We start from the raw sequence: 23,213 nt of genomic DNA on the forward strand, positions 1-23,213 counted from the left end.
CAAACAATTCTTTTTCCCAATATAGTTCACCAGAATTTCTTCTATTACTCATGTATGAGCACTAACTGGAATGAATAAAATACTTTCATGCAGTAATAAAACTAATGAGTCATATGGTAAGGTTTAGGCACAAGGGCTTAAGCACACTAAATTACCATGTGTCAGCAAATTCATGAGAACTGTGCATAGGTACACTTAATTCATAGCATATGCAAACTTAACCCTCTTTCACAAATCCCCATAGAATGTGTTAATTGAAATGTTCTCAATCAAAGCTATTTGATAGGCATTTTTTGCAAAAGACATGTCTTGCAGTTCATTTTTTGAAGGAAAACCTAAAATTATATGTTCAGGTTTTTTTTCCTTGAATTTCTTTAGATAACATTTTTAATAGAAATTTCTTTTCTTACTGGTGATAGTAACCACAACATTTTTGAACCTTTAGATTCCTCCTCACTACACTTAACCCCTGCTTCTAGGTGTAACGTGTTGATTACTTATTTTAATTTGTGTATTTTGAAAAATATTACATGTTTTTTGTTTTCAGTAAAATAGATCTTTCATTCTCACTCCGAACATGTTGGCTTCTGTTTAAGATCTCCTTGTACATGATCTGTAAGGTTTTTAGTGGCATTAGGTATTGAAGATTAATTTTCTACACCATGTCACAAGGAATTCAAATGATGATTGAATCTAAAGGGTTATGAACTGACTTCTCCTATCCTGTTATTAAATAGAAACATCCCTTTAAAATCTTAATTATCTTTGCTTTAAATTTAGCTTTTTCTAAAAAAAAAAAAAAAAAAAAAAAATATTGACATAAGGCATTTTATATAACTGTAGAATGCGCAAATGGACATAAAAGGAGCATCTTACTAACAGGTCAAGAAAAACATTTTGTAATTGCTTTCTTGCTGGTGGTGTTTTGTATTTATAAGAAACCACAAAATATGTTCATACTTTCTCTGTTATGATTTGTAATACATAATTTTCTTTTGCAAATGAAAATTAAATGAACATTAATCTTTATTCTTAGCTTTGATTCCTGGATAAAAGAATAAGTAAGGGTTTTTTTTCTTCTTTTCTTCCCTAAACTTTACGGCTTGGCCGTCTTCTACTTGTAGATTTAAAAATCTTTCGATTTTTTCACCTTTACTGGAACAACTAGATATTTTAAACATTTGAATCCTGTGCATTGCTATTTTTGTTCTTCCTCTTTAGAATTATTAAAAGTTTTATCTTTATTACATACCTCTGGGCTTGCTCCAAGAACCATATTTACCAATTCAAAGATTCTCTGTCATATATATTTTTTCTCATGCTATAAATTTATGCTTCAGGCATGGAAAATCATGTGGCTGAAAGAAACTCAGCAGATTCTTCAGTACTTTTAAAACTAAAATAAAATCTTAATAATTTGTGTCTGCTTTCTAAATAGTGCCGTACATACTAAGTCAGAAATTCATTTCACACTAAGACCATTAAGAAACTGATATATTAAAGACAATAACCAAGTTACTTTACTCTTGTCCCCATTTCCTTTATTCTACTTGTGTTTTTTTACCTAGTTTGATCCTCTTGCTGGTACTGGGTTTTGGGGGAGTGAGGGTGGGTTTATCTTTTTCCAGCTGGCATCCTGCCTTTCTTTTCCTGATATACCTAGAATACACTGAGTGCTTTTTATTGGCCTCTAGTCAAAGGATGTCAAGCTGCTGATAAAACACTTGTACTTTACCATCTCACTATTCATCCATAGCTTGTGAGTGAACATTGTTCTTCAGCATCACAGAAGCATGTTTGGTCTTAGGGGCCTGATTCATAAAAGTGGTTTACCTCATACACATAGCTTTCCCACAGGATACACTTGCGCAGTGTTGAACAGATTTTATTTCAAGCTCTCCAAAATGTTAAAGATTCATGTATCTTTTTGTATAGGTACTAATCTGATATTGTATTAATACTATCATTCTCTTTTGCAGGCAGAAAGACTGTAAAATTGCAAGTTAGTATGCCTAAACTGTAAACTCTTTAGATCCAGGGATGGGCTACTTTATTTCTTGTATAATGTCTAATACAATAGTGTCTCATATGTTACTGGAGACCCAATAGCTTTCATGGTAGAACCAACGAATTGTAAATGTAGAGTTAAAAGTTTACTGCAAGCCTACAGTCTTACATCAAGGGTTATAAAGAAAAAAATGGAATCAAGGCTTTTTATTCTCGTGTCTATCATGATTTATGCGTATCCTATTTCTTTTCTCATCATTTTATAATTCCAAAAGAAAAAAATAATGTTACATTAAGAAGCACCTTCAAGATTCCCAAGTCTCTTCTCATGAAGGGAATGGTGAAAAGTCCCAAAGTGATATCATGAGCTATAATTACGCGATTACTTGCTAGTTTGAAGTCTGAGAATGACGGCTTTCAGAGAAAGAAGACAGAACATGCACAGCGTGACCCTTGTTCTCCCCATTGATAAGCAAAGTAAATTACTAAACCTGGTGGCTGAAACACCATTAGTTTCCTAATATTACCTCTACAAAAAAAACCCCAACCTGTGTCTCTGTTACAGATCTATGTCTCAGCATGACTACCTTATTCTCCAGTAGCATAGCAGTTTGGAGCCCAGGACTGCTCAGGAAGGGATATCTTAAAAAGTTGTTAAAAGGACCTATTGAACAGTTGTCTCTGGGGCTGGCATGAGTCTACCACGTGCAGAGCCAAAGTGAGATCTGTGCATAATAAATGCTGTGTTACAAAAAAATATTTAAAAGTCAACATCAGTGAGGGAACTTTTTAGGGTACTAACAAATACATGGGATAAAAAAGGACTAATATCTGCCAGAAAGCTGTAGAGATAGTATCAATATTCTCTCTGAGAACCATTTAGTAGAATGTTTTTTGTTAATGAGAGATGGGAAAAAACAGTATAGAAAATACAACCCCTTTCAACTGCATCATGAAATAATATTTAAGTTACTGTGTTAAAATTTTAAGGATATTTATTTGCCTGTTGCATGCAGGTACAATTCAAACAATGAAGATAGTTTGTGCAGTTAACAGCAGGATAGGTCCAAGAAAGAATCTTAAATTTTGGTAGTGAAATGAAAATTACTTAACACTAGACCCACAAGAAACAGTGGATTATGTCAAATGATGTTGATTCATTTTCTCTAATACCAATTAATCATTTTTTTATGGCAAACTTAAAAAAGAAACTAAATTGCTTTCTTAGTGTATTAATATCTTTCATTAACAATAAACAGCTGATATTACTGGAGGATTTGTGCAGTAACGGGGGAAATAATTTGTGACAAATATCTAAATTACTGAGGGATTTTAGCTGTAGAATTTAGCTTAGGTAAATTATTAATGTTATTAAATTGTTAGAAAAAGTCATATGAGAACCAGTTACCGATTTCAAACATGGATTCATGTAGTCACGTAGTGCTGAAAAGAAGGACAGTCCTAGAGTACAGGAAAATAAGCTGTGCAGCACTGCACAAGTGCTTGTTTAATTCAGGATATACAGCAATGTTTAATTTAAGAGGTGATTTGAACACCTATTGCTTTCTGATTAGAAATAATGGAGATGGTATGAAGGGAAGAACTGAAAATAAGGGGGCTCCATTTCTAATCCTGTCATTGATTGTTCTTAATAAATCTGAACTTTCCTTTCTGTGACACTCGTATACCACTTGTATAACAATGTTAGAATATCAAAAACATGCAAAACAACAGTGCTGTCCATTGTTGCAAATGGTTGAGTCCCACTAAAGCTGCCCATCAGCTGAGCATGATCCAGGTACAATGAGTTCTCTCAGTTTGTGGGGAGGATGAGACTTAAGTCCACTTGAACCGTAAAGGATGTCTGGATTTATTAAAACTTCAGCTGCAAATTTAAGTCACATCTATGATAAAACTTTTCATGTGGGGGCTTGTTTCAGGAATCAGAGACCTGTCCAGTTGAGCAGGAGATTGATAGAGGGGCTTTGGTGGGCGTGGGGCATCCAGCCAAGATCAGTCCACCACAGAAAACCTTGTTGAAATAATCCAGGTTGGAGTAACACAGGCTGGACTAAATTCATTAGGGCACATAGGTAGGGAAAAAAGTATCCACAGCTTCTTAGACAAACACAGATGAAGCTAGCTTCCTTGATGTAGCCATGTACATGTTTTGGGAATCCAAGATTCATAACATGTGGAAATAACAGTTCTTCTCAGTTGGAAAAGCATCAGTCCAAAAATAAAATGTTTGCCAACTTTAATACCAGGCTTGCAAAAGCTTGAGGTAGCTGATGGCTTCAAATCCTTCTAAAGAGTAACCAGACTGAACAATTTTAATGTGTCTTTGGTCATTAATGTGTAGGAATATTTCAAGTGCTTTTATAGTTTGTAAGATTTAGTCCCAATTATTATGCAAAAAATGTATGCCTAAGGTTTGGGTCCTTGTCTTCCGAGTTTTTCTCCCCAGTTTAATTGCTCAGTTTGTTGGAAAACTATCAGTGAACTGAAAAAGATGCACACAACCTTGTCTGCATAGCACAAGAAATCTGGATGCTAATGCAAATTAAGACGGATAAAATAGATAAGATAGATAAATTAAAACATGAATTAGAAAATAAGCTAATTTCCTAATTTGAATTTAAGAACTGATCTAGTCAGAAGGTGATGAGAAAAACAGAAGTTTCCCAAAAGACAATTACTGTTTCATGAAAAGGCAGCCAGTCCAATCCTGTGAAATTCTATATATTCCAGCTCAGTCTGGCATGATTTGTTCAGCTCTTGCTTTGTTTCTGAAAGGGAGCAGATAATTTTGCAGATTAAAACCATAGCCTCCAGTCTACAGGGACCAATCAGCCAATTTATGTTTAAAGTGTTGTGAGACTGAATTAAATACCCACTATCGTAGCAAGTGCAGTAGATACTGTCAAAGAAGCATTTTTAGCCCTTGAGGCATGTAATTACTAGTGCTAGTCCATAAGGGAATTTCATCCTGAGAGATTTTGATTATCTTTCATAAGGAGCCTCCTCGCTATTGATAGCTGATACCTCATAAAAAATGCTCAGCTTCTTGCAGATGGGATATTGGGGTTTCCAGAGTGTGGAAATTCATGCAGTTTACATGGGACAACCCGTCTCCACCAAGATACTGTTACATTACTCTTGCAGCTACTTCTGCTTTCATAAAAGTAAGAAAACTAAGTCAGAGAAAGCTCTGCCATGAATAAGTCAATATAGCAATAAAAGACTTGAGCTAGCTTTGTCAGTCATTTCAGTCTTGAACACGAATCTTCAAAGTCAAGCGCAGTTGGAGTGAAGCACTGTACTATGCGGATATGTTCCCTCTGAGCATCATTGGAACTTCCATCTGCTTTCTTTTCTGAAAAGAATCTTGTCTGCAAATGGAAACCAAAGCACTCATAGAGTTTCTTACTCCTGCATATAGAATACAGCAGTGATTTTAATTTCTTTTCTCCTGCAACATCCTTGACAGAAAACCAACTTTACTTTTGGTAGGTCATAGAAGGACATTATAAAAGCTTATCTGGAGGCTTGAACTAAAGTCAGTGAAGTTTCTAGAATTTAAGAAAAGGAGATGATAAAATACAGTGACTTTGGGTAGATATCATGAGAAAAAACATCAGGTGTGGTATGAATGCCACAAAAATGCAACACTATTCAAAAACGCAATGTAAAACACTTTACATTTGCATTATGAGGCATTTTATCTTGATTATTAATATTTCAAACAGGTGAAATTCTTTCTTAATTAGCTTGAGTCTCCTATCATCTATACCAGTATCATAATAGGCTATGGAAATAAAGAGAATGAACAAGGTCAGTAACATTCAAAAGTGTTTTGAACTTTATTCTGATTGCTGGAGAAAACATTGTTTAAGCCTCCTTTATCAGTTGACAATTGCAAGGTGAGACCTGATGTGTTAATTTTCTCACAGGGTGTTGTACATAGAGTGATGTACTTTACTCCTAAGAGAGAAGTAGCAACATGTTTATTAGTATAAAACAGATTTAACAAAGTTTGTTAGTATATGCAGCAGTGGTTTAACAAGATTTGATGGCAAAGTACACTTGATTATTTGCTGCACAGAGAACAGGGTCAGATAAAACTGTCAGGGAGACCCTTCCATTGAGTCATGAGGTTGAGAGAGGACCCTCTTATGTTCTAAACTCCTCCTCAGAGGGGAGATTAGGTGTGGCTAGATCCAGGCTTTGTCTCAGACTTGATCAATGGTTTACATCTAAAGGATTATATGTGCACAATCGATCCTTTATACCACTTAGCTAAGATTTTCAAAGTTTTAGCATGCTATTGATCACTTACTGACAATCTGTTGTGGCTAGGAATCTCTCAGCCTTGAGGAGTAACATTGAGAAGTGTCCCTACCCAAGAGGAGATCCTGTTGGGCAGACCACTGCCGTGCAGGAGAGTTCAGTGGGCACTGGGCTGTCCACTATTTATGGAGTAAGATAATTAATTCATAGTCACATTTGCAGAACAATTACAGAAGTCAGTTTCTTTCACAGTTAGCTTGAGTTGGACCTTAGCTAGCACTGTTAGGTGGGCACACTGTTCCAATTATCCCTTGACTGTTGTGTTGTTGTCTCCCTCATATTAACGTTGAGTTGGATACATCCATCACCACTGGCACAGATAGTTATCACTTGAGCATTGCCACGGAAACAAAGGTCAGGCTTGGGCAGGGGGTGGCTTGGGGGGTGAGATAGCACATCACCACACAGGGATGTCTTCCAGTCCCTCCTGTAGCTGCAGTCAGTGAATAGTAGATGCTCTGGCAGCAGCACAGAAGATTTTTGAAACAGATTATTCGATATACAGAATCCCCTGTCATCCGTCCTTGCACTCTGCAGGCAGGTTGGCTCAGGTACCTTCTGCATGGCTATTTTCTTTCTCTGCAGTCAGGAAAGAAGCAAGAGTGTAATTCTAATCTCAGAAATCCATCAACTCCAGAATACTTATGAAAATACTTCAACTAGATTTCTCAAGAATTCTGCAGTTCCTGTTGTATTTAAATCTGGCAAAAAGCATGCTTTAAAGAGACTTTTTTCCTGTCTGTCGGCTGCCATGAAAATGAATGGGGTGACACAATACAGTGTAATTTTGGTATCAGCTCCAAAAAAACATGGGGATTCTATTCCAAGTCTGGGGTAAAGTTAAACCAGGTTATTCTGCCAAGCCCTTTTTGGTTCTAGCTTCATCCTGACAGCAGATATTGCTCTGTTAGTAATCACCTGGGATTGTAAAGATTGCATTGTACATTAAATTACAATGACTGTATTTTTTTAGCTCCCTTGCTCTGCACACATATGCTTATGCATATGTGCCAATGGAGATCATTCAACTACATAAACTACTGATTCTGTGCAACCATTGTTTTTCCCACTTCATGTATAAAACCACAAAATTGATAATAATTTATTTGGAGCTTTTAATTTATTCATTTTTATTAGTGTTCAGGGTTCATACAAGATTATATAAACTGAATTGCTCATTATGTGGCAATTTCTGTAATGTGACAAAGTTTCAATTCCATCTTTCCTTAGCCAGAAAAAAGTTGATTTTTTAAAAAGTCTTTTTCTGATCTGTCCATCAGCCCACTTAAAAGATTGCTACAGAATAATTAAAATTCAAAATCATCTTTTTTTAATGTAGTTTCCATAACTCTTTCACTCATTTTTCAAACAGCTCTCCTTTACTTCTACATTATCTTCTAACAATGTCCTCAAAACACTAAAGCAAAATCTCAGGTGGAGCTGGGGAAACACTGCAGAACATATTCTGTAAACATCTTAGTTTTTAAATTATTCACTATGACTCTGCTAAAGCTTTCTCTTTTTCCATGAATTTTCTAAAGAATAAACTCCAATGAAATAATGTTTATCAAAAGAACAAGTTTTTAGTGAGCACTGCAAAGCCAGAAAGCCAATTTCAAAATCATAATTTTAAGGATTTGAATCAGAAATCTGAAACTAACTATTAGCACATGCAGTCAAGGAATTGAAGTGTGTCATGTGAAAGTACTCCCATTTCATATACAAAGACTATGTGGGAAAAAATACAGGTCATAAATTATCTTTTAAAATTCTTTGATTAACAACATTAGATATGAGAGAAATGTACTGAATAAAGCATGTAATGGAAATTTCTCTTTAGTACTTCTTCAAACAAATGTTCTATCAGTCTTCAGGTCTTCAGGTCACTTCCTACCATCTGTTTTGTGAGCTGAGGCTCCACTATAGTCAAAAGCAGACAGGTGATGTATGGCAAGAAGTTATAGGTGCTAGTATCACTGCCTTTTTTTTGTGATCCCTGTAGGGTGTACAAAGTTAATGATTTTCTCTTTTGAGAAGATGAGTGAAAAGATGTCCAGTTTAAATCTCCCTTGGTGCAGCTCTGAACCATTCACACACATCCTATCACTGGATACCAGGGAGAAGAGATCAGCATGAATAGAAGATGCAGAGAAAGGAAAAATCCTGGATCTGAGGCCGCAGAGGAAGAGACCAGGTATTAATCTTCACCTTGCTTTGCAGCAGAGGTGGCAAAACTATGTGACAAATTGCAGAAAATCAAGCCTGCATACCTAAACATCTCAGACCCCACAGATGGAAGAAAAGCTCCAGTGTTGGGTGGGGCACCATTCCCCATTCCCTGCTCTGCCCCACTCCGTGAACTCAGGGGCGACTGGTCAAGCTGTTACACTACACCAAAGCTAAATGTATGTCTTGATGCTTTTATGGGTCTTGAAACACAAAAAATAGTTTGACATCAGTAAATTTTTACCAATTTCCAGATAAACATTACTTGAGCATGTAGAGTCACCTTTCACAGTATCAGTGTGTCTGCTTATTAACAAAATGGATTTTGATTTGGCAACTGCTGCTTCCCATCCCATAACACTATGACAATATGCTAAAAGCAGCAATATAGACTGTTTTTTACAGGCAACTATAGCTCTTATTTATTTCTTCAATATCAAGGTCAGAAAAGGAGATTTTTACACTGCTATTGTGAAGTACTTTCCATATTTTACAAACCTGCTCTAGTTTAAACATGTAATAAATAATTTTTCTGTACTGATTTGTTTAATTAAGCTGTTCATGGATAGCACATCTCTCAGGGTTCAAAATTCACAGCTGACTTCTGCTTTAATTTTATTCCTGCTTCGCTGATGAAAAATATCATGACAAAAGGAGGTTGATGAAAATAGTTATGAGACGTTTTAAATATAAAATTACATTGCTAAATGAAAGTTATTTAACATTTTTTACTTAATTTTCTGGCTGTGCAGCAATAAAGCTAATATTGTGAGAGCAGTTTGTAAGTAATGATTTGTGTAATTAAAAAGAAATATAGAAATAGTATTTGTTCTTCCACCAATAATGAATTTTGTCCTCTCATTTAAAATCAATTTGTCTTCTCCCACCAGTCCCACAATATATTTTGCCTTCAATGCCTACACACTTAAATTGTTTGATTCATCAATCACTAAAAGGACAGGGAATCTCAGGAAAGAAAGAGGAAAGACCAACTTCAAAGTCCAGTATGGCACAGTTGAACACTTAAGATCAAATTATTTGAAGTAATGTACATCCAATCTGATGCCCATATACATGAAAGTGTAATACAAAACATAATGAACCATGCATATCTATAGATTTGTGGATGAACATTCTTATCATGCTAGTGATTTTAGTAGTATTTTTGTATTAAAGAAATTGTTCTCCACTGTTTCTTCAGATAATATTTGTGCTCAGCCACATAAACACAGAGTTGTGCAGCCACCCTCCTGAGCATCTTCAGTTATCAGAAGGGCAAAATGGTCTGGTTTCAAGACAAGGTACTGAGATAATATTCTTTCACTTGTTTAGTAACAGCACATAAATAATCTTAAATATTTTTTAAAGTCTAATTCATTAAGTGCCTCTGAAGTCCATGCTGAGAAAATATTTTTAAATGAATGCAATGGAAGCATAGAGCAAAAGGTGCCAAAATGACCTCCCACACAAGGTTACTGGCAGGTTGATCTCTGACAGTTACTGTATGACATCTATTGCTGGAATTAGAGAGTCACCTATAGATACACATGCATCAGATACAAGCAAAGGACACATTGCTGATGTTAACAAAGATGAAATATACTTCCATAACAAAGTATCTTCAGAGTTATAGTAAAGAACTGTTAAATTTACCTTATTCTATCTCTTTGCTTTTTAAAAATAATGAATATTAGTCAGTGATAGCTGTCTGGGAACTACTAGTTTTTCTTGATATGTCAGCCACAGCCTTCATCATCATATATGAATAAATATGATTAGGTTTTCCCAATTGTGTTTGCAATTATTCCTTTTTATTCTGTTCCTTCCAGTTTAATATTGTCTTGAGCACATGTTATTTCCTTGTCTGGGAAAAAAAATACAATATCATAATTAGTGTATCTGAATGGCACTGTGTCATTTTGTTGCCTGGGAATGATAAATACATTGTTGCTAGGAAACAGTTTCCAAAGACAAAATTTTCAAAACACAGCATTTATATAGATTTTTTTTTTTAAAGTCCCGAATATAATCACAAAGCAATGTGGAAACCTAAACAAAAGTCCCTTTATGGAGTTAGAAGGAGAGGGAGGGAGATAGTCTGTAGGCAGAGACAGCTAGTTATTAGCCTACTTTGCTAGATAGCCATTATATTGCACATCCTTATTTTAACATCTTCCTATACCATGCGTAACATACCTTTCCAAGACTATGTATAATTCAAAGGCAGTATTCAAGCAAAATTGTAGTCCCCACTTTTCACTTATAGTGATCTGCATCATGGCAGCCTCAGTCAGAGCTGGGTGAAGTGAAAGCTTGTACTGAATGTGTTCAAACACTTTGAATGTTTCTGCATGGTCCAGCTGCTAGATGTGAGATTCTTTCCTAATGTGTCTCTTGAATGGCGTTGATTTGAAAAGACCAAAGGCTACTATGCATGAACTTGCACCTTTGCAGAATATTCTACATAGTCTTGCTTTTGGGGGATAACTGATCACAGAGACCCTCTCGTCCGGTTTGGTGTCTCCTCAGAAAGTGGGCTATTTCATTCTTTTTTTCCTAAGGGAAAGACTCGGTCACACACTCGTGTGACTTGCAGCTCACAGCCTCTGTGTTGAGCAGTGCAGAACAGCTCCATTTTCCCCCTCTGCATCCTTCTGCAGCAGTCCCTTGTACATGGTTTCCCTGCTAGGCGGTCCTTTGCTCTGAGCCACTTTCTGTGATAACATCTAGTCTGCATCTCAGAAACATGCTTAGAAAAAACCCAATCCTGCTCCATCTGCTGCCCTTGTTCTGCTTCAGGGACAGTATTTTTCAGCAGCTGTTTTCTGCTTAGGCACAGCCGTGGGAGGCAAATAGACCCTCTAACACCTGTAATGGCCATGACCAGTAAAGGATATATGTTTCATTAAACTGACAGGAACTTTAAGGACTAAAGGCAGTTTTCTTGCAGAAACAGAGACTGCCTGTGAGCCCACAAGCTGAATTACCTATGCGTATAGATATTGGCAGTAATATCCTCATTATCGATTGAGATTCCCAAGTAATCTAAATGAATACTTTACCACCAGCCTGATCAGTGACTGGTTCCTCTGATTGCTTCATTTGCTAGTATCCAGATGAGATGTTCTAGTCTGTTCTAGTCTAGTCTATAAAATTCCCTTTTTGCTTTATAAGAGGTGGTTGTTTCCACAAGATAGCCAATTCAGAAAGGTAGTAAAAGTCTGTTGGGAAGCAAATGGAATGAAATAAAGGCTCTGAATTCAGAGCTCAGTGGACACTTGGTGGAACAAGAAAAAGACTGCTGAGAGATTCCAGCTGTGCAGGTGTATGAGACAAAGTATCTATGTAATGATCATTCCTTTTCCACAGAAGACTAACTGAAACATTCCTTTGGTCCGTTCTATAGAAATGAGTTTATTTTTTCCAAAATATGAATTTTAGATAATTTCCTTGATGTAAACTAATAATATTTCCATTATGGTTAGAAGAATGTAATACTTCCATTGGACACTATAAAATACAAAAGCAAAATATAGGTAGGTAGACAGAGAAAACACATACTGTAACAAGTAATAAATAATATTTTGCAGATACATAGCCAAATTCAAGATTTCCTTTGCATGAGCTATTTCTCACTTCAGAGCTTTTGAACTATGGAAAACATCTGTTTTTAAAGCAACTACTAACACAAGCCTGTCTTGACAATGACTAAGGAATTTTATGCCATCATAAATTAAACTCCAAGATTTTTGCAATCTTTTTATTAGTCACCCATGTAAGACTAGTTCAAGTACTACTACAAGGTAGCCTGGGTACACAGTGGTAAGAGTTCTCTAATACAGAAATTGAGCAGCATATTTCACTGATTTCAAAGTCTTGTATTCTTACAATGTATAATGATCATCCATACTGGAACTGCATTTATGTCTGTAATATGCACTGCCATTAAAAGAAAATAGGCAGGGCAACAAAAGTGCAATGTATTTAAATGTCTTAAAATGTAATAACAGTTCTGAAGTTATACCTCTGATCCTGTAAACTAATGGCTAGGTAGAAAAAGATCTTAGGTACTCGAGTTCAAAACTGCAGTTCCAAAAGGCTGTGCTTTACTGGATGTTTAGCTAGGGAGATTATTAAACTTCATGTCCAAAAGCTTTGCTTTTAGGAGCCTGCAGTTTTGCAGTCCCAGAAACAGCTGACCCTGAGCTGCCAGGTATCTCATAAACCTCACTGGGACTGAGTCTACACAGTTCTCCGCCGTTTCTCATCCCTCTGGAATTTCCAGTCTGGTGAGTATAGTATGTTGGTGTTCAAGTGCCTTTTGCAGACAAATTCAAATGCATGCCACCAACACTCTGCACCAACCAAAAGCCATGTGACAGCATTAGTGTCACACGTGTCAAAATGAAAATTTCCCAGCAGTCCCAACTGATATTCTGGGTCAATCCTGACCCTTTAAAATGCGACTTTAAAAATGTTCAGCAAAACTTACAACTTTCCTGCTGTTTTCATGGCCAATAAAAATTTGTGGGTTCTTAGAACCACAACTCAGTTCGTTTGGAAGGGACCTCTGGAGATGATCAAACCCATACTGGTCCTAAAAGCAGGCTAACTTCAAAGTTCAAGCAAGTTGTTTAGTGTAAGCTCAGTGGAGCAAATCTCCAGGGTTGAAGAGCACAAAATTTTGCTTGATAACTAGTGTCAGTGCTTAATCACTCCCATTGTGATCTGCCACACCTTCACCCCAAACTTCACTGGAGTTTCCCGTGCTACAACTTGTGACCACGACATATGATGTTACTATAATTTGATGCATATAGCATAAATCAAACTTTATTACTGTAATTTTTTTTGTGAGTACTGAACTGAACGAGGCTTGCAGTGAAAGGGACTGATAACATTTTTTCCCTTACACATAGCTTTTAGATATGTAAAACAGAAAACTTACAGTAAAGCTGATGATTAGTATTTCTCTCTCAGATTATCTTGTTTAAATAAGGTTTCTCTAATAAACTTCCACTGATTTAAGTAGCTTCTCTAGAAAAGAAACATTATCTAGCTGGTGTCAATAGAAATATAAACTATTCAAAAACTGAAGACAAAATTATAGCAGTTGGAGAAATCATTCCTTAACAAGATTGCTAAAACAGGAGTATAGAATTTAAATAAAAGTTGATCCTAAACTGGAAGTATTTGGAAATAGTGACTGGATGGTAAACAATCTCTTTCAATGGGAAAAAAGGATGGAAAGCAATCTCAGTGAAAGAAACAGTTTCTGTGTAATCAAATGACTGTTGGAGTTATGGTTTGCAAGAGAAAAATGTAGGTGTTTGTAAAAATCTATAGGAACACATGCAAAATTGTATGTGTAATTCCCAGGCTGGCCCTTCCTAAGTGAAGAGGAATGGTTTTACCAGTGTGAATTATTTATAGAAGCAAATAAATTAAACTGAATTTGTAAACATTAGGTTTTGATAAATTATTTTAGTTTCCTTGCAACCTTTACATGTTCTTGGGAGTATTCTGGCTGAAATACATTCCTAATTCTTAGCAAATCAAGTTGCCAATATTCAGTGCTAGTTTCTGAACATGCCATTAAGTTCTCTGAAACATTTCTGATAAAAACTATAACAATTAGAACATTTGTCAGTACATTCTTTCCCTACAAGTTGTGTCTGAGGGAGACCACTCAAACTAACCTTGAATTTCAAGACAGAACTTGTCAATAAGTTTGCCATGAGGATGTGCATATAAGGTTTTATAGAAGAATATGCACTCAAATGTAATGACAGGTCCATCCTTAAAATGCATTGTAGAAATACCAATTTTCCTCCATGGCGAGTCCCAGAAAATGTATCTTGTACAATATGAAGAGAAACTGCCATTTATTTCTGAAATTTGTAAACTTAGCTGAATATTTTTATTGAAAAGCTGCTTTGTTTTGACAGCTTTGGAGGCATCTCATGTATTAAAAATATTTTCTCTGTATTTTTCAGCAAGACACCAGAAGAGAATATCTTGACACCTACTGTGGGCTTGCCTTGTGCCAATTTTCTAGATAAATTAATTATCTTTCTTTCCTCTTCTCTATAGTGTGTGTGTATATGTATTTATAATGCTTTATATAAATTAAGAATGTTTTCAGTTTTGGTGTGATCAAGTATCACTGGAGGAACCTGGAAGAAAGTTTCAGAAACTTCCATTGGGACATCTTGCAATGAAGACATATAACTACAGACATGTTTTTCTGAATTGGAAGAGGTGGGGAGAAAAAACCCTTTTATTTTACAGTGAGCTTGTATTATGTCTGAGCTGCTTTCCTATTCCTTTGTGCAGTAATATAATACACAGAAATTACTATCCTCTGATTATTTTCTACTCTGTAATCGATGACATGGTCATCCTTTTAATTCTCTAATGTTCCTCATTGATTCAATCAAATAGAAAAAAAAAACCTGTTGTGAGGCTTTATAAGGATGAAATTATTTAGGTTTGACAAGATTTGAGCAGAAAGAGGAAAGACTTTCTAAAGCTGTTATGCAATTAGGCTACATAATGGCAGCTGAAATTCAACATGGAAAAATGCAAAGCATGGCATATCAGAGGGACCAATTTAAAACTTCTCACATATACAAAAAGTCCGAAGAAGGTCAAAGAAAATTATTGAAGTCAAGGAGATGAAGAACTTCCCTACAAGGAAAGATTAAAAGCAGCAGGACTAATTAGTTTGAAGGGGGCGGGGGGATAGGTTTTTTAAGAGAGTGAAAGCTGCTACAGTAAAGATATATACCAAATTAGAAATTCTAAAAAGAAGGTTAATCCAGTACTCTTCCCATAATATAAATATGTGAAAGGATTCACAGACAGTAAGAGTAATATATTTGAAATTGTTCAGGGGAATACTTTTTTATGCGAAGTGCAACTAACCTGTAAAACTCTCCATGGAAGATAATATTTTTTGTTATTGTTTAGGATATTAACTCCTCACTTCCCCTGACAAGTAAAACTAATTTTTCCCAAGATATCTGGTATTATGGATTATACTTCCACGGAAGCATCAGTTATAGAATATTCTCAGAGGCAGACTGTTGAGAAAGCTACATGGTTTTCAGCTGTTCCAGCAAGGCAAACCCTCCACTTCTGCAGCTGGCTGAGGACCTGAGAATGAGAGCACAGTAAATTCCTAGTTCTCATGGCTGATGCAGGGAAAAATACGGCTCAGATGGCTGAGTGTTTCCCTGCAGTGGTACTTCTCCAAAATCAGTCTTCTTCAAATCCCATTCTGCAAAGTGTTCTATACTCTGATTCATATCCAGCAGGGTACTTTACTTAACTTCAGCATTTATACTTTTTTGATTTCTGCACAAGTTTAACCCCTTGGATCTACAGGTAACTAGAGAAAGAGAAGAAGGATAATGGATGTATCTGTAACTGTTCACTTCAGACAGCAGACCTCAGTGCATGCCATTTCCCCAGTGATATCTCACAGAACAAAACCTTTTTTTACTTGCTCCACACAGTGCATAAGAAAGGTAAAACTCGGCAAGCTTAAACTTACAACACAGCAGGATGATTTTTTTTCTAATGCTTCTCACTTCCTGATGGAATTTGGGAAAAATGATTAGTCTTTGCTCTCAGGGCCTCTCTGGATTTTCTTCCATGCATCTTTTCCACCTCCTTGTTCTAATAAAAATGTTAAATTTGTGTCTTCTCTCTTTGATGTTGTATGGGATTTATATAAACTTACTTAACTGTTATACAGCTATTTTGAGCTATGTATCTCCAAATGCTTTTACAAAATAATGTGATTGATTTAATATATTCTTTAAATTTCCTGTGTCACACCCCAGAAACAAAGTAGTAAAAAGTATTTCTTATCACAGCAAAGTCCAGAACAAGCCCAGACATCTTGAACATATGAGTTTCATGCACATTAAATAATTTAGTAAAATAATCAGAAAGTCAATGATCAAGGAGTTTTAAAATAAATTCTAATAAGCCTTTTTTTCTAATAGTTTTCAAAACATTTGGAAGTCTCAGAAGCATCCTTTTCTGAAAGGAAAGGCATACATTTTAAGGTGTTTTTTCCCTTTAGGGATAAAGGTTGAAAATTTGACATACAATAGAAGGTTAGCTTCAAACTTAATTCTGATGTAAGAAATGACTCACTTTCACAAGTATCCAAATCACTAACAAAAAGAGAAGGGAAAAAGATTATGTAAATAAAAGCAGCAGGAATTTTGGATAAGGAGTGCTTTTACAAGCTTAGTTAAACATGGTAGGACAGTTATACAGCCTAGTCAAGTATGGCTGATTGATTTTTATCTGTAAATTGTTATCAACTGTGAATGCCGGCTGCAGGTTGTTGTTAAAATCAAGAGCACTGTGCATTTTATTTAGAGAACAGTGGTTGCATAATAAATCAGTTTTCCCATTAAAAGCATGCAATTAGTATTAATTACTTCATCATAAAGAGCAAAAGCATACTAAAAAGTTGCCAGAGATGCTGGGTTGAAAAGCACCATTAAAACCAAGATTATTATATTACACAGAAAGAGCTGGATGCCCCCAAAGCCTGGAGAAAAAGTCAGAGCTCAAAGAAATGGTACATATAGCAGCACATTATGCAAAGTACATGTAGGATTTTGATGAAGTGGGAACTCTCTAGATGCAAAAATTTTAAAATAAATACAGTCCATTAATAGAAAGTGGCCATGTGTTGGGCAGATTAAGTCCTAAGGAGAGCTATTTCCAATATAAAGTGATATGACACTCAAGTATTAATGTTAAGGTCTAGCAGGCTGGGGGTACCACATATTACAATTCTACTCTCATATGTTGAGGAAATACAGGTGAAGAGAAAGACTGCTGGGATGGTAAAAGGCTGGAGAGATTGCTATGTGACAGCAGGCTAAAAAAAGCTTGATTTTTCAGCCTAGCGAAATGAAATATTATTGGGGATTATAATTCCTGCCTATAAATGCAGCAGAGGAGTATACACATGGAAAGGAAAAAGCAAACATGAGAGAACATATTCGAAACATTTTAATCTGAATTATTCAAAGGTATACACTTTCAATGCATTTACATTTTATTAGATGGGTTTGTCATGATGCTTTAGCTTTGTAGAAGACAAACATGAGGAAGTTGAGCGCAAGTTGATAATGAAAGTGATTAGTAGTTTGTCTGGTTTGAGGAACGTTGCATGGCAGGGAGGAATTTTGTAGAGAATAGGGGAAAATGGTGTTAGAAGTAGGCCACAGGGTGTACATGAAAAGTCTCATTTCTGTATCAGTGCCAAGTAGGTAATAGGGACATTTAAGCATGAGTTATAAGAAATTAATAAGTAGTATATCTTGTGGTTCATTAGAGAACATTGTGTGAGAACCTACAGAGAAGTCTATGATATGGCATTACACAAAATAGGATCTAGAGTTCTCCCAATAATGCTTATCTAAGTACTTAGTATATGAATAATTAATTAGCTCAAAAAGTGCCTAATACATACATATTAGAAGATGGAAACCAGTAAGAGAATGTTACAATATATGATGAACTAATTAAAAGCGTAAAGGGGGTGTAGTTAAGATTTTCTGCATTCCAGCTGCTGGCCAGATGGTCTCGTATGTTGTTTGGTCACCAGCGTGTTGTAGCAGTGTGTGCTGGACTTGTACTACACTGTTCTGAATAGATACTAATGTGTAACAGAACAGATGCTGATGAAAGTTGAAAAAGCAGATTGAGCTTAATTTCTGGAAAATGTGGAAGCAGGAAGAAATCCTGGACAAAACATCTACAGGCAGTAAGTGAGCATTTCTGCTCCAGGGCACCTTATGGGGCAGATGCTGGGAAGAGCAGATGGCTGCAGGGCTGCAGGCTTTGGGCCTCTCAAAGAGGGGCTTTGTACAGCAGGAGTGAGTTCCTTAGGACAGAGGTGCAATTATCTGCATTATTCTGTAGCCAAAGTCATCTACTCAAGCAAGAAGAGTTATTTTTGGTACCTTTTCCTGAAGACTTCTTGCTCACATTCTGCAAATAATTCTACCACCAATGCTCAGTGGAGACTTAGCCAAAGGTGGGAGGGAGAGGAGGAGTTTTATCTGTGAAAAAAATACCATTAGAGTGAGCACACTACTGGTCAGAGCCATCTCACAGTTACAATATGGCTGTCATGGACTACACCGTTACCATCACTTTCCCTGACTGTCACGATCACTTTCACTGACAAATAACATGCAATGTTCTCAATGCCAGTGGACACTTCAGAATATGTGACTGCTAGAGTCCTTTGGCAGAACAAAAGAAAATGGACCACAGTATCTAAAATGTGAACTTTTAGAAAGCTTAATCCCACTGTGAATTTTTGGAAAAAAATGAGAGAGTTTTCGTGTTCCAGTGAGGCAATGTCTTGCATAAATACCAGGGATCTGACTGAGATACATTTTAAGCTAGGTCATGCCTTCTTTTTTCTGCCAAATATAATTAAAAATGTATTGAAATCATGCAAGCTGCACTATTCATTAAGCATTTGCAGGTGTAACACCATGAGAAGCACTGCTGCTGTTCTGCTTTTGGCAGTTGACATTACCATGGCAAAAAACATGCTGAGCAAATGAAGTGTCTGCACATTGGAAAGTAAAAGTATGACTGAGGTTGAGAAAAACAGTTTCCTAAACTAAATTTCATCTATAACACAACTTCTTGAAATTCTCCTTTAATTAAACACATTAGTGGTGAAAATATAACAAATAAGGACTAGGTCTGGCTAGAAACATAAATGGAAAGGTGTTTTTTTCCCCCTTCCTCAGTAATTCTGCAAGTTTTGATTTCTGCCCTTAATTAGAACTAATCCAGTGTTCTCAAGTTTGAAGTCCTTTATGAAATTTTCTTTTCCATTGTGAAATACATTCAAACATCATCTTAAATTATGACGTTTGGTTTTAAACCTAAAGATCATTAATAGCAACATAAATTCAAGACCAGGGAGAAATCTTCCTGACAGCTGCAGGTTTTTGGCAAGAAGGTGTTTAAATATATACTTTACACCAGACAAAGATAGAATCATAGAATTGTTTTAGCTGGAAAAGACCTTTAAGATGATGAAGTCTGACTATTAACCTAGCACTTCCAAGTCCACCACTAAATGATGTTCCTCAGTGTCACATCTACAGGTCTGTTAAATATTCCAAGGGATGGTGATTCAACCACTTCCCCCGGCAGCCGGTTCCTGTGCTTGACAATCCTTTCAGTGATGAAATTTTTCCTAATAGCCAATCTAACCTCCCCTGGCACAACTCGAAGCCATTTCCTCTTGTACTATGCTTCTTACTTGGGAGAAGAGATTAACACCCACCGACCTTTCAGGCACTTGCAGAGAGTCATAAGTTCTCCCCTCAGCCTCCTCTTCTCCAGGCTAAAGAACCCCAGTTCCCTCAGCTGCTCCTCGTAAGATTTGTGCTCCAGACCTTTCACCAGCCTCGTTGCCCTTCTCTGGACATGCTCCAGCACCTCAGTGTTTTTCTTGTGAGGGACCCAAAACTGAACACAGTATTTGAGCTGCGGCCTCACCAGTGCCAAGCACAGGGGGACAATCGCTGCCCTAGTCCTGCTGGCCACACTATTTCTGATACAAGCCAGGGTGCTCTTGGCTGCAATGGCCACCTGGGCACACTGCTGGCTCATGTTCAGCTGTCAGCCAGTCCTTTTCTGCTGGGCAGCTTTCCAGCCGCTCTTCCCCAAGCCTGTAGCGTTACGGGGGTTGTTGTGACCCAAGTGCAGGACCCGGCACGGAGTCTTGTTGAACCTCATACACTGGCCTTGGCCCATCGGTCCAGCATGTCCAGCTCCCTCTGCAGAGCCTCCTGCCTTCCAGCAGATCCTGCCCTCCCAGCTAGCTGTCATCTGCAAACTTACTGAGGGTGCACTCGATCCCCTCATCCAGATCATTGACAATGATATTAAACTGAGCTGGCCCCAGTACTGAGCCCTGGGGAACACCACTTGTGACCGGCTGCCAACTGGATGTAACTCCATCCACCACTGCTCTCTGGGCTTGGCCATCCAGCCAGTTTTTTACCCAGCAAGGAGTACACCCGTGCACGCCGTGAGCAGCCAGTTTCTCCAGGACACTGTGAGAAACAGTGTCAAAGGCTTTACTACAGTCTAGGTAGACAACATTCACAGCCTTTCCCTCATCCGTTAAGCTGGTCAATTGTCATAGGAGGACATCAGGTTAGTCAAGCAGGACCTGCCTTTCATAAACCCATATTAACTGTCCTGATCACCTGGTTGCCCTGCACATGCTGTATGATGACACTCAGGATGATCTGCTCCATAACCTTCCCTGGCACTGAGGTCAGGCTGACAGGGCTGTACTTCCCTGGATCCTCCTTCGGGCCATTCTTGTAGATGGGCATCACATTTGCTAACCCCCAGTCAACTGGGACCTCCCTGGTTAGCCAGGACTGCTGGTAAATGATGGGAAGTGGCTCAGTGGGCACTTCTGGCAGCTCCCTCAGTATGCTTGGGTGGATCCCATCTGGCCCCATAGACTTGTGTGTGTCTAAGTGGCGTAGCTGGTCACTGACCACATCTCCTTGGATTACGGGGGCTTCATTCTGCTCCCTGTCCCTGTCTTCCAGCTCAGGGGGCTGGGTATACCTGGAGGACAACTGGTCTTACTGCTAAAGACTGACGCAAAGAAGGCATTAAGTATCTCAGCCCTTCCTTCATCCTTTGTCACTATGTTTCCCACTGCATCCAATAAAGGATGGAGATTTTCCTTAGCCCACCTTTTCCTGATGATGTATTTATAAAAGCATTTTCTATTGTCTTTTATGTCAGTAGCTGGATTAAGTTCTATTTGGGCTTTGGCCCTTCTAGTTTTCTCTCTTTATAACCTCAGGACACTCTTTCGTCCTCCTGAGTTGCCTGCCCCTTCAGCCAAAGGCCATAAATTGAACTTTTTTTCCTAAGTTCCAATCAAAGCTCTCTGTTCAGCCCTCTTCAGTCTTCTTACCCCCTGGCCTGTATTTCAGCACATGGGGACGGCCTGCTCCTGTGCCTTTAAATTTCCTTCTTGAAGACTGTCTGGCCTGCCTGGATTTGTTCAGCTTTTCTGGATTCCTTTGCACTTCAGGATTGCCTCCCAAGGGACTCTGTCAACCAGTCGCCAAAATAGGCCAGAATTTGCCCTCTGGAAGTCCATGGTAGCAGTACTGCTGACCCCGCTCCTCAGAAAATTGAAAACTCCGTAATTTTGTGATCGCTATGCCCAAGATGACCTCCAGCCACCACATCACCCACAAATGCTTCTCTGTTCACAAACAGCAGGCCCAGCGTGGTGCCTTCCTCAGCTGGCTCCCTCACCAGCTGTGTCAGGAAGTTGTCTTCCACACGGTCCAGGGACCTCTTAGGCTGTTTCCTCTCTTCTGTATTGTACTTCCAGCAGACATCTGATAAATTGAAGTCCCCCACAAGAACAAGGGCTAGAGATTGTGAGACTTCTCCCAGCTGCTTATAGAATATTGCATCTGCCTCTTTCCTGGTTGTGTGGTCTATAACAGGCTCCCACCAGGATATCTGCCTTGTTGGCCTTCCTTCTGATTCTTACCCATAAACACTCAACCCCATCATCACCATCATTAAGCTCTAGATAATCAAAACACTCCTTGACTTACAGGGGCTACCCCACCACCTCTCCTTCCTTGCCTGTCCCTTTTGAAGTGTTTATAGCAATCCATTGCAGCACTCCAATTGCGCAAGTCATGCCACCATGTTCCTGTGACAGCAACCATGTCATAGTTTTGCTGCTGCACAATGGCTTCCAACTCCTCCTATCTGTCACCCATACTGAATGCGTTGGTGTAGATGAACTTCAGTCGGGCTATTGATCCCACCACATTTTTGATTCTGTGATTGAAACACACTTGCTCACATTCAATCAAAACTTTTTGTTTCATGCTCTTCTAGCTCAGTAAAATTCCCTGTTTTGAAACTTACCCTCTAGATTTGTGCTCTGTCTCTGGCCAACAAAACATTTTTTTATTAAGCCAAAGCTTAATCCAAACCATTCTTATTAGTATGTTGTCAAGTCTCAGTTTGAATTTCCCTTTGAGCATCTTGGAAAATCTGCTTAATGGACTTGCCATCATGATAGTCTATCTGCTGTAACAAGACTTCTGATTTTTTGCTTCTTTTCCTTCAAGAACAAGAATCCCCGGTTATTACTTTAATGACTAGATAAGCACTTCCTATGCATTCTTTTTTTTAGTTCAAGTAATACAATACATATCAGATATTTCTTTTTGCAGACAGTGATTTCTATGTACTCAAAATTCCCTCATTACAGGTTATTTTTACAAACTCTATAATCATTTTTATGTGTCATAACCCACCAAAGTTGCTTGTGATTTTGAATAGTATCTTATCTATATCCAGTTTAATTCTTGGTTGATGGCATGGAAGAATTATCTAGATTTGGAAAGAACAAAGACAAATTCAGTGCCAAAATTATGGTAAGCTGCAGGTGGGACTGGTAGCTTTCCAAATCACATAAATAATCATGCGAACTTTCCTAAAAGATTTTTAAAAATTTATAAAATAACTGAAATGAAAAATATGAATATCTG

This window comes from Falco naumanni, chromosome 1, assembly GCF_017639655.2.
Source record: "Falco naumanni isolate bFalNau1 chromosome 1, bFalNau1.pat, whole genome shotgun sequence".
NCBI classification, from domain to species: domain Eukaryota; kingdom Metazoa; phylum Chordata; class Aves; order Falconiformes; family Falconidae; genus Falco; species Falco naumanni.